The sequence below is a fragment of the Stegostoma tigrinum genome, chromosome X (genome assembly GCF_030684315.1).
Source record: "Stegostoma tigrinum isolate sSteTig4 chromosome X, sSteTig4.hap1, whole genome shotgun sequence".
Lineage (NCBI taxonomy): Eukaryota > Metazoa > Chordata > Chondrichthyes > Orectolobiformes > Stegostomatidae > Stegostoma > Stegostoma tigrinum.
Window position 1 is genome coordinate 5,921,448 of NC_081404.1, and position 13,614 is coordinate 5,935,061.

Genomic DNA, 13,614 nt, shown 5'->3' on the forward strand with positions numbered 1-13,614 from the left:
TGATGACTTACAGATGGAATTGATTTGAGCTCTCAGAAGATGATATTCTGAAGTCTCTATTTGATGCCAAGAAGGATCCCATTGAAAGATGGAAAAATGGCGTTGAATACCCATGTCTACGTCAACATGCTCATTGAATGCTGTTTTTGTTTTTGCACAACCTACTGTTGTGAATCAACATTTTCATACGTAACACAAAATAAAATGCGCTTGAGATCTCAGATGTTCTCTTGGAGGACCAGTTAAAGCCAAATATCTGATTCCTATCTCTCAATAAGCAATCACAAAAAAGCCATTAAGTAGTTTGCCTAAGTTCGTCACTTCTTATTAGTTCTGCTGTCAACTTTGCCAAACAAATGTGTCTTTGAATTTTTATTTTGTTTAAAGTCCTCAATAGTAGGCTTTAATAAAATTAGTAGATATGTTGACAAAAACATGACATTTGTATATGTTAAATTCTCAGCATGCAGCCTAATAGGATCTTGGTTAAATAAAATGTGACCTTCCAATGTAAAAAAAGGTTCCTTGCCCTTGCTCTAAGCCTTTCCTCTTCCTGTACCTGTTCAAATGTCTTTTAAATGTTGTAACTGGACCTGCATCTACCACTTCCTCTGGAAGTTTAATACCACCTATGACCACCCTCTGTGTAGTAAAAGTTGTCCCTCAGGTCCCTTTTTTAAATCTTTCTCCTCTTGCCTTAAAAACATGCCCTCTAGTTTTGAACACTTCTTCCCTAGGGCAAAGACCTTTGCTATTCACCTTATCTATGCCTGTTGTTTTATAAACCTCAAGAAGGCCACTCTTCAACCTCGTATGTTCCAGTGGAAAAGAAAGTCCCAGACTGGGCAGCTGCTCCTTATAACGCAAACCCTCTAGTCCAAGCAACACCCTGGTAAATCTTTTCAAAACCCTCCCCAATTTAAAAATATTCTTCCTATTCCGGGGGTGGGGGGGGGGGGGTGCGACTAAAACTGTACACAAAACTCCTGAAGTGGCCTCACCAGTGCCTTGTACAACTCAACATAACCAGAGAAGACAGAAATGGAACAGGTAAAGGAACAGAAGATGTGCCTAGAATGGTTTCCACTGAAACCCCATGTCAAGACTGTATGCAAAGAAAATTAAACAAAATGGGGGAGCGGAGATTACAGTCTGAGATTATTGGACTCAGTTGTTCTACCAACATCATCCAGAATCATGGAATGTAAATTTGAAATTTGATCCTTTCTCATTTTCCTTAAAGCAATGGACACCTTGCTGTTAAAACAAAATGCAGTTGAGAAATCAGAACCCTTTTCTATTTGTGCACATAGAACTGGTCTTCGTGTCTGGACAAGATATTAAGACGCAAACCAACTTTCAAAATGGCTCATTGAGATTTTATCAAAATACAACAAACCTCTCCTGTGGATTAGTGGCTACCTTATCCAAATAATTATGGAAATTAGAGATAATAGGAACTGCAGATGCTGGAGAATCCGAGATAACAAGGTGTAGAACTGGATGAACACAGCAGGCCGAGCACCATCTTAGGAGCAGGAAAGCTGATGTTTCAGGCCTAGACCCTTAATTATAGAAATTAGTTCAGAGTGCACTTAGGGACTTCTCAGCTTTGGAGTGGAATTTCAAAGAATGGATGTGATCAAACTCATTCTGCTACAAGGATATGTGAATGACTGAGTCTCAAACACTAATGTGTGTTTAAGGTCTAAGTTGTCAGAGACCATTTGAAAAGACAATGAGAAACATGATATGGTGGCCACCTGATAGCCTAGTTTCTGATGAGGACCATTTAATGAGACATTTTTTAGGCAGATAGAGCTGAGATCAGCAAAGGAGCAGGTCCTTATTTAAGATCCATGAGCAAGCAGAGATTGCAGGCTAGCCTTTGCCTATCTAGTTGAAAAACCAACCAGAGATAGTAAGAACTGTGGATGCTGGAGTCAGAGGCAACACAGTGTGGAGCTGGAGAAACGTAGCAGGCCAGGCAGCATCAGAGGAATAGGAAAGTTGACGTTTTAGGCCAGGACCCCGCTTCAGAAGGCATTGTCTGACCTGCTGTGTTCCTCCAGTTCCATGCTGTGTTGCCCTTGTATTTGAAAAACCAAGCCACGTTTTTGCTTCAGGGATTTAACTCCTCTGATTGGAGTGAAGCAATAAACCACCATGTGCATCTGTCGTCGTCAACCTTCAGACTTTATTACTTCAGTGGACCAAGAGGGAAATGCAGGCCTGCAACATTTCAAGACTTAAGCTCAGGCAAAGTAAATGAGACTGAAGTTTTAGACTTTTAAGACCTGAGTATATGTTACTTTATTTGCTGGCCAGTCTTTAACTCTCAATTGGCATAGCAAAAACTGATCATTGTCATATTGCTGTTTGTATGATCTTGCTGTGTGTAAATTGTTGCTGTATTTCCTACATTCAGTGAGTAACTTCAGAAGTGCTACATAAAGCACTCTGGCCGCCCTTTGGGGCGGCACAGTGGCTCAGAGGTTAGCACTGCAGCCTCACGGCGCCAGGGACCCGGTTTCGATTCCAGCCTCGGGTAACTGTCTGTGCAGAGTTTGCGCATTCTCCCCGTGTCTGCATGGATTTCCTCTGGGTGCTCCGGTTTCCTCCCACAGTCCAAAGATATGCAGGCTAGGTGGATCGGCCATGCTAAATTGCCTGTAGTGTTCAGGGGTGTGGATCTGGGTGGGATGCTCCAAGGGGTGGTGTGGACTCGTTGGGCCGAAGGGCTTGTTTCCACACTGTAGGGAATCATATCTAATCTAATCTGGCTATAAACCATCTGCAACATTCACTACACAAATTCCCCAAGGCTTTCGCAACAGCACCTTCCAGGTCGTAGAGGCTGCGCAATTGTAAGGGTAAGGGAAGCAGATACATAGGAACACATCTGCAAGATCCCCTCCAATTACACAACATCCTGACTCGGAAATGAGCCACTATTCCTTCAGTGTCACTAGGCCCTGGAATTCCTTCCCGAACAGAACCGTGAGTGTACCTATGCCGTGTGGACTGAGGCAGTTCAAGGAGGCAGCTCCTCATCACCTTCTTGGGGTAATTTGGACAGAAGACAAACATTGGACCTGTGAACAAAGCTCACGTTTCATGAAAACTTATTTCAAAAAAAGCTCTGAACTGTTCAGATTAGCTGAAATGAAGTTCTTTTCTCATCTCGTACACTGCTATGGGGTTGGTTAGTTCAGTTGGCTGGATGGCTGGTTTGTGATGCAGAGTAATGCCAATGGTTTGAGTTCAATTCCTGTACCAGTTAAGATCATCATGAAGGCCCCATTTTCTTGACTGAACCTGAGGCATGATGACCCTCCGGTTAAACCACCACCAGTGGTCTCTAATGTGATTGAGAGCAACCCCATGGGACTGTGGCTACTTCATATTGCTGTTTTCTTGGTCTAAAATAGATGAGTTGCTACATTCAGCTAAGTATGTCAGTAATATTGGATCTGAAATTCCAGTATCTAATTTGTGTTGATTAAGTGTATGAAATGATCTTTTTCTCACACAGGAACATTTGATGTTTGCACTGGGATCATACATGTCACTAAATTTTTACTTTGAATACACATAACAATAAATAATTCAGTAATAAACGATTTGATAAACTTGTACTGAAGAACCTGTACCCAGGTACCTTGTACTTAAGATGGTGCTGTAAGTGGCGACTTGTAAACTTTTCACTGTACTCTTTTTGAGTACATGTGACAATAAAGCTAATTCAAGTCAGTTGAAATTCAACATTGGAAACTATGCTGCAACTTCATCTGACCCTCAATTTCCTGCCATCTCTCCACTTCCCTGAAGATGGTCAAAATTTGGGGATTTTAAGGACAAAATGCTTGGTCACTCCTCCTCATATGTGATTCTTTAGCTGGACACTTTTTTTTAAAAAGAAATCTAATTACCTCTCTATCCAGAGCCTTCAGATCTTTCTACATCAATGACTCTGTTAAAATGCAAATTGTGATGTAATTTATTCACTCAATCACAACAGGACCACAGTGCAACACTGAATCAAGTGTTGTTAATCCGGTTTTTCAGAGTCACTAAATTGAAAAGTTGGACTTAGATGCATTAACTGACATTGCTTTATTGAACCCCATTGATTTTGTTAATAATGGTCAGTAGTAGTATTCTCTTCTCATAACTTGGCAGATCAGATATTGAAGTCCCACTTTTAAAAACTTTAGCACATAAACGTGGCCTGTACTCCCAGTGGGGAACTGTGTAATTCTTCCTTTTTAGTGTCAGATGCTATAAATTGCCAGATTTTAATCGGGTTGAAGGCTAATGAAACGTTTGGATGTTAAAATCCTTTGCTGTGCTCGGTGCTTAAATCAAGATATGATTTGTGTTTTTTTTTCTGATCTTGGAGTTACTTAACATTCTTCCTCGTTTGCGCAACTTTCCTGCAGCCAACACCAGTGTTATCTGGGAGTATCTGCAATTACTACAATATGTAGGCTCTTTGTATCTCCGATTTTCCCAAGCAAGATTAGCCCTTTTAGATCTTCCAAGATGGCAGTATTGTGGCCTTGACAAAGACCCTGAGAACATGTTTAGCTGTTGCTAAGATGTATAGTTGTACCAGTCACTCCCTGCTCTACTTGATCAGTACAGCAACAGCGAAGCCATCATCTTACCCAGGTATGTCAGATCCACAAAAAACATGATTGAATTTTGAGCCAAGTCCCAGTCATCAGTAAAGTGACAGAAAGTCCTAATTCTGTCATCAGGTTAAACCTTCTTGTGGTTGAAGTCATTTCTTACGCACAGAAAGATAAAATATTTGTCGAAGTTTGACCATTGCTGCCCCTTGGCATTATTGCAAGACTTTCTCAAGGCAGCAGGCTTAGTCCAATCATTTTCAGGTGCTTCATCAATGACATTTTCTGACTTAATATCAGGTGATGGATGTTTGTTAACTGTTGGGACTCCTTTTATAAATCAGAGAATCATAGAATCCCTACAGTGTGGAAGCAGGCCATTCAGCCTATCAAGTCTACATTTCCTGTTGAGGAGCACCCCATCCAGACCCATCCTCCTACCCTGCCCCTGTAACCCTGCATTTTCCATGGCTAATCCACCTAGCGTGCAAATCCCTGGATACTAAACAATTTAGTGTGGCCGATCAACCTAACCTGAATTTTTTTGGACTGTGAGAGGACACCAGAGCAGCTAGAGGAACCCACACACACACACAGGGAGAATGCGCAAAATCCTCCTGAGAATGAAGTAGATATTGCTAGCCTACAGCAGGAGTTGAACAGCATCCGGGCTTGGGGCAACAAGTACACACAACAACATTGTTTGACACCCTCATGGTACCAATGACATCTCCCAAAATAAAAAGCATGAAACACCCTCTATTGGCCTCGGTGGCACCACCACTCGCCTGATGGGTCTAACTACAATAAACCTGAGTAGTATTTCATTCAGGTAAGCTTGAGACCCTTCATTCCTCCTCTTTATGGCTGCAGTATGTCATGCAACAGTACGCTATGTCATAACTCCACTTCTGTAACTCACCACACTTACTTTGGCATTTCTTTATTCCCCTTGAATTTTTTTTTAGTTCTTAAGGACAAGAGCAGTAACTCCACGGGAATACCATAATCTCTCACTCCTCTCCAAGTCTCACACGTCATTCTACTTCAACATACATCACAGTTGCTTGTTAGAGGCTCAGAAGCATACAATTCCGTATCCTGTGCAATATAGGTGTTCCAACAGTTCAAGGTGAAGGTCCAAGCACCAAGTTTTTGGGATAGCTAGAATGGGCAATGAATTGTGGCCTTGCCAGGATCCACCCACATCTCAAAAGCAAATGAAAGAAGAAACAGATTTTATGAGAAATCTTACTTAATGTTGGGACACCAGACTTAAATGAGTAAGAACTCACTTAATGTTGTAGTGTTCCTCAAAAGTGCAACTTTAAATAAAACTACATTAGAAATCAAAATTTTGGTTCTGTCAGGCCTTTCTGGTCAGAAAGCAGCATTGAAATGTTAACATTTTAAAAATATAAAAGAAATATGCTGACCTTATACTGGCTACCTCACCTGCTTGCCAACCTTGCAGCTCTCTGGCTGACTATCTCTCCTGCTCCAGAACTGTCTAGCTTGCTGCCGATCATGCTTGCCAATCCTCCCTCTTGCCACCTCTCCTGCTCACTCTGCACCCCCTCTCAAGCCTCATTGTGTGAGAGGGCTCACAAAATGAGTGACTAGAGGCAGCAAGAACAGCTTCGAGTTGCAGGGGTAAGCTGCCAGCTGCAGAGGCAGAGGGAGGGAAAGTCAGCAGTGACTGGGAGGGTTGGTGAACAGAAACGTTGGTAAAAGGGAAGGTCAGGAATTACTGGCAAGGCCAAGGATTGCAACATCACCAATCAGACCGTGCAGCTCTGTGCATGACCTGGTGTGTTTTTTGTTTAGAAAAAGGAAAATTAAATGCCTGAAGCTAGCGGGAGTTCAGGCACTATTAACTGACTGATGTCAGCCATTAAAACTGACTTAAAAATGGAGCAGCTTAAAACAAGAACTTGCTTTAGAACAGAAGGAAAATGAAATGTGTTTATGACTATTACACATTGAGAAATGCTACAATCCCGAGATCCATAAACCAAAATAATCAACTTCACTGAGTGAGTGAGTGCCTTTCAAGTGAAGAAATTACCAAAAGACTTCTCTTCATGTAAGCACATTCATTTACACATTTTTTAAAATATCAATTTGCCGTGAATTAACTGGTAAATAATACTTCAAATGAAAAGGTAAGTTTCACTTTGATATAGCAAATGTAGGCCTGGCGCAATCTGAGCACCTACATCACTTCCTGCACCTGTGGCCCTACATGTAATTCAAAAGTTCTCTAACTCCGCTCAAGTACAAAGGGTCTTTCACTTTCCTACTCTATCAATTCAGCCCTGGAGTTACATTTGCGATGAAACACATAAGTGAACATTCTTGGCTTGCATCAGTCCTGATGGAATAGCTTTCAAGAATTCCTGTCCAGCCAATTGCCCAACAGCACCCAGACCAGGATCTGGGTGTTCAACACAGACTTTCACTGCTTTTTGATGCTTGACCTATCTGCACTGATTTTAGGAGTTAGTTCACTTTTACCTCCATTCAAGTTATATTATTCTTGTTATCAAATGCAAAATTTCCTTCATTACGGAGAGCTTTTGTGGTTTTGCTTGTCAGAAATTCTGTGTTTCTCTTTCTGTCTGTCTTTTATTCTCTTTTTAACTGTGTCTATGTCTGATCAGCTGTCTGTATTTGGTCACCTGGCTTCCATATCTTCCTGTTGGGCACTGTTTCTAATTCAAGTGTATCTAGGTCATGCATAGCAGTATTTCTTACTACAGCAGAAAATTGCAATTGATCCTTTTACAATTGAGGTAAACTTCTTTAAAAAAATCATTTCCAAGCATTTCTAAAAACAATTACAGATTCCCAAAATATGTTGTAATAATAATCCTTACTGTTAACTACTTCCAGGTCAAAGATTATTACAGGAAGAACTATTCAATATGATCATGCTGATTTTTGCTCACAACTCTCCTTTCCTGGCTGCTCTTGAAACCCAAGAATACCCAAGTGACCAATAATCTGTCTCCGCCTTAAACGCAGAGAATGATTCAAAACCTTTTTTGGTACGTGGAAACAACCCTTTGAGTGGAGAAATTCCTCCACATCTCAACCCTAAATGTTCACCCCCTCCTACTGAGGTTGTGCTCTATGTTCTAGATTCCCCAGCCAGAGGGAACAAATCTCTTTAAAATCTTAAACGAAAAAAACAGAAGTTTCTGGAAAAGCTCAGAGGGTCTGGCGGCATCTGTGAAGAGAAATTCAAAATAATATTTCAGGTCCAGTGACCTTTCCTGAGCTCACAGATGCTACCAGACCTGTTGAGCTTTTCCAGCAACTTCTGTTTCTGTTTTTGATTTACAGCATTCACAGTTCTTTTGGTTTCTCTTCAGAATCTTGCCTACTTCAAATGAGATCCCCATCTCTCATTCTTCTAAAATCCAGGGAAAATAGACACAATTCACTCAGCTTCTTGTCATAGGACAATCTTCTCATTTCAGGACCAATCTGCTGAATCTTGGTTGTACCACCTTCAAAGCAAGTGTATATTTCCTTAAATGCAGAGACAAAAACTATGCACACCACTGCACTTCAGATGTGATCTCACCAACTATGTCTACCACTTGCGTTTGTTTATTTCACTAGGTAGAGCCACAATTCATGATGGCCTTTCTTCACTTGCCTCAGTCTCTGGACACCATTCTCCTTCAGATCATTTTGGATTGTATCCATCCATTCATCTCCTTGTTCTTCCTCTTTCCTGGTATATCCCACTCAAATATCCTTCTCATATACTGTGATCTTCACTCTGTCATTAGCCCTGCCAGTCTCCTCTCCAAATATTTCTGCCATCCTGACTTTCCTCCCAGATGCTGTAATTCTGGGCTCAATCTTTTGAGGCCTACACAATTGCAGCAAAAACTTTTTAATCTTGTCACTTAATCCCCTTGCAATAATAGCCAACATACCATTTGCCTTTCTAATTGCTTGTTGTGCCTGCATGCTACCTTTTGTATTCCTTGTATGAATAAACTGGAGTCCCTCTAAACCTAAATGTTTAGATGTTTTACACCTTTTAAAAAAAATCTACTTTCCTATTCCTGCGAAAGTGAATAACCTCACACTTCCACTTTATACTCCAGCTACAACCTTGCTGCCCAATCATTTAGCAATAATAGGAACTTCAGATGCTGGAGAATCTGCGATAACAAGGTGTAGAGCTGGATGAACACAGCAGTCCAAGCAGCATCTTAGGAGCATGAAAGCTGACATTTTGGGCCTATACCCGTCTTTTATAGTGACTTTCTGTCCACGTCACAGCTGATACTCCCACCTTGCTTTGTATCATCAACAAGTTTAGATGTATTACTCTTTGCCGCTTTGTCTAATCCATTCATTATAAATAATTGCAGTTCAATTATCCAACTGAACTCCAATAATCCAATTAGCACTCCAGTAATCACATTTTGCCAACTTGAAAATTCCCCATTTATTCCACATTGTAAAGATTATTTTTTTCTTTATTTTGAATTGTAGACTAAAATGGGAAATTGACTGTTTAAACCGAGGATTGTGGAATAAGTTGCACCATTAAAGACAAGTTATTAGAACTTGTTATGAATTGTGTTTACACTTGTTTTATCTAAGCAATGAGGGGGATATCTAAGATGACATGGCATTGGGGTGGGTGTGCAGATTATACTCTGCTGAGTGACAGCATGCTGATTGGTTTGTGTTGTCAGGACTGGTTGTGGATACAAGAAGTCATAAAAATGGTGACAGTTCCCTGATTGGGTGGGTAGGTGGTTGAGCAGCTGCTGTGTTTGTAATACAGGGGCAGAGTTCCCAGACAGCAAGAGTGACTAGGTCTATCTCTCTTGCCAGTGATTGGAAGACAGCTCATTATCCTTTCCCAGCATTTTCTGTAAGCTACTGCTACTAACCAATGATTGAATAATTTTGCAATTAGTATGCCAAATGCCCTGTGTCTTCTGCAAAGAATTGAAATAATTTGGAAATAAGAGTATCAAAGAATAGAAGGTCCTGGTACTATTGAACTGTGTCTCCCCAGTATTGTTTTCTCCACCCACAAATATGCATGTTTGTTTGTTTGTTTCTGTGTCTGTATTTGTTAAGGGAGTTTAAGAAGGAGCTAAGAGTTTCAACTATTTGAGCGTGTTGATCGTTCATATTTTTGTTTGCCTGTGGTTAGAATTCACTTCTTTATAATAAACAGTTTACTGTTATGTACAGGAACACTGGTCAGTGTTTATGTTAATCTGACACAGGTGTAAAGTCTTTGAGTACTTTGATTAAATCATTAACTTTTGTGACCACCCCAGCAGCAATGGGGCTCAAGTATCAGCACACTTTCCCATGTGAGTTGTGATAAGAGATTGGGAGCTCTTGTGGGATTGTTGAAATGGACAATAAAAATTTTATTGTGGTATTATTTAGTGATATAGGATTAAGAAGTATGCAATTACGAAATGAGATAGAACTATATTTAATGATGCACTAAAATCATCGTTACTTGTGAACAATCTGTCTGGCCCTGAAAAAGCTTTATATTTGTGAAATATCACATTTCTTATTAATACAAAAAATTCTATTCCATGTAATTTTTTTTTAATTTTTGAAACATGACTTTTCAACCTTTTACTGTTGTACATTGATCCAAATTATTAGTCTCTAAATGATTGAGAATTCGAACTTTTTTTAAAACTTCCAGTCTGTAATCATTCTTCATGCTGCTTAACTGCATAGCTTGCTTGATGAAAGACTATTGCGGGACACCAGAGATCCTCTAGCACTTAGACCAGAGCTAAACTAATGCTGGGAAATGGGAAAAATCTATGTCACAGAGTTGATGGACGTTTGGAATAACTTTCTTCAAACTCAGCAACAAGTGTTGTTATTTCCCCATGAGCACAATATCTAGGCCATGACCAAGTATGTTCATCATATACAAATCCACTTGTTGAGGTGTCATTGTCCCTGAATACATTTTTTGTTTCAAATCTTGGATACAGTAAACATTACAGAAAATTCTTAATGCCCATATTGTTAAATTGAGATGTGAACATACTAATCACTTCTGCACATGTTGGAAACTATGTCGTGCATTTCCAGGAGCCTTGGAAGGCGAACCATGAATTAAACAGATGACAATAAAATAAAATGACACTGGAAGCTGTGAAAGGCTTCCTGCAGGTGGCAGAGTTATCCCTCACAGACTTAAAAATAAAATTACAAAAGCCAGGTTAATTGAATTAGCAAGTACATTGGGTGTGGAATTGTCTTCTAGAGCTAAGGTGACAGACAGCATTTAGATTTAGGAGAAATATCTGGATGATACCACTATTTGATGTACAACCATCCATTCTTTGGCTGCAGGTTTGTGAGCCTGTCACCACCTTCTTGTGAGAACTCCATTCTAATTTTCTCATGCTCTGGAACTCCTTCAGCTTCCACTTCAGTGTGAGCTGTCTCTGCTAACTTACTTCACACCGAATCTGTCTCCTGAGCATCAACAAATAAAGACATGCCAAACACTTCTTTTGAGTTATCCATCTTCTGAAGGAGAGTTTCAGCTACCCTAACATAAGCTTGTAGTATTGCAGTAACCTCTGGTGATGGACTTTACTTAGCAGTTGTGCTGGTCGCTACACACAACGTTGGTGGGGGGGAGATACCTGAAATCTGTTCTTGCAACTGTTTTGCCTCTTTAGCCTCGCTCTGACACTTCACGATTATAGGTGAAGCTATAATTTCTACTCCGGCCAAATCATTCCCCAGGAATAAATCAACTCCATCCATGGTTGATTTGTTTACAACCCTGAATACTACTAGTCTACGTAACAAGTCACACTCTAGTTGGGTTTTTGTACAATAAAACGGGATATACTATCCATTGTCACATTGACTGACTAACATTTTGGCTTTCATTGAACTCTGGAGGATGTCAGAGAGAATAACACTTTAAGGTAGAAAGCGAACTAAATCATTTTCAAAGCAATCCTCTGACAATCGGACTGTCCAATGTAGAAAATGCTGGGTCAGAGACACTGCCCTCATATTTAGAGTGAGGACAATGGGAAGATCTTGTAAGGCAATATAAGAAGCATAAGATCATCTATAGATAAGCACCTGGATGGACGACATTATCTATACATGATACGGATATAGAAGAGTCAGGACGAATTTAGTTAAGCCCAGAGAAGAAAGGTCAATACTGGTTGAGGTCCGATACATGCTGGAAAATCATTAATTGAACGTAGCCACAGCAGGTGAAGTTCACTGGTAGTATTGTTCTTTTTTTTTAATTCACACATGGGATGTGGACATTGCTAGCCAGCATTTATTGCCTGTCCCCAGTTGCCATTGAGAAGGTGGTAGTGAGCTGCCTTCTTGAACCGCTGCAGTCCATGTGCTGCACTGTATGCCTTCTTAACAGCCCTGTCAACCTGGGTGGCAAGTTTCAAGGATCTGTGTACATGGACACCGAGATCTCTCTGCTCATCTACACTACTAAGAATCTTACCATTAACCCAGTACTTTGCCTTCCGGTTACTCCTACCAAAGTGCATCACCTCACACTTGTCTGCATTAAACTCCATTTGCCACCTCTCAGCCCAGCTCTGCAGCTTATCTATGTCTCTCTGCAACCTACAGCATCCTTCGTCACTATCCACAACTCCACCGACCTTAGTGTCGTCTGCAAATTTACTAACCCATCCTTCTACGCCCTCATCCAGGTCGTTTATAAAAATGACAAACAGCAGTGGACTCAACACCGACCCTTGTGGTGCACCACGAGTAACTGGTCTCCAGGATAAACATTTCCCATCAATTACCACCCTCTGTCTTCTTTCAGCAAGCCAATTTCCAATCCAAACTGCTATACCTCCCACAATTCCATTCCTCCGCATTTTGTACAATAGCCGACTGTGGGGAAACTTATCGAACGCCTTGCTGAAATCCATATACACCACATCAACCGGTTTACTCTCATCTACCTGTTTGGTCATCTTCTCAAAGAACTCCAAGGTTTGTGAGGCACGACCTTCCCTTCACAAAACTATGCTGACTATCCCTAATCAATTTGTTCTTTTCTAGATGATTATAAATCCTATCTCTTTTATAACCTTTTCGAACACTTTACTAACAACTGAGGTAAGGCTCACTGGTCTATAATTACCAGGGTTGTCTCTACTCCCCTTCTTGAACAGGGGAGCCACATTTGCTATCCTCCAGTCGTCTGGCACTATTCCTGTAGACAATGATGAGTTAAAGATCAATGCCAAAGGCTAGGCAATCTCCTCCCTGGCTTCCCAGAGGATCCTAGGATAAATCCCATCCGGCCCAGGGGACTTATCTATCTTCACCCTCTGTAGGATTTCTAATACCTCTTCCTTGTGAACCTCAATCCCACCTAGTCTAGTAGCCTGTATCTCAGTATTCTTGACAACAGTCATTTTCTAGAGTGAATACTGTTGAAATATATTCATTTAGTGCTTCCCCTATCTCCTCTGACTCCACACACAACTTCCCACTACTATCCTTGATTGGCCCTAATCTTACTTTCGTCATTCTTTTATTCCCTAAACACCTATAGAAAGCCTTAGGATTTACCCTGTTCCTATCCACCAACAACTTCTCATGTCTCATCCTGGCTCTTCTGAGCGATCTCTTTAGGTCTTTCCTGGCTACCTCGTAGCCCTCAAGCGCCCTAACTGAGCCTTCACATCTCATCCTAACATAAGCCGCCTTCTTCCTCTCGACCAGAGATTCCACCTCCTTCGTAAACCATGGCTCCCGCGCTCTACAGCTTCCTCCCTGCCTGACAGGTACATACTTATCTAGGACGCACAGGAGCTTTTCCTTGAATAAGCTCCACAGTTCTAATGCGCCCATCCCCTGCAGTTTCCTTCCCCATCCTATGCTCCCTAACTCTTTCCTAATCTCATCGTAATTGCCTTTCCCCCAGCTGTAA

General features: G+C 41.0%; 1 protein-coding gene across 4 annotated transcripts in view; it reads left to right on the plus strand.

Annotated features, from left to right (window-relative positions):
• pou6f1 (POU class 6 homeobox 1) overlaps nt 1-13,614 on the plus strand; it is a 186,346-nt gene that overhangs the window by 14,368 nt on the left and 158,364 nt on the right. The gene's annotated exons all lie outside the window — the stretch shown is intronic.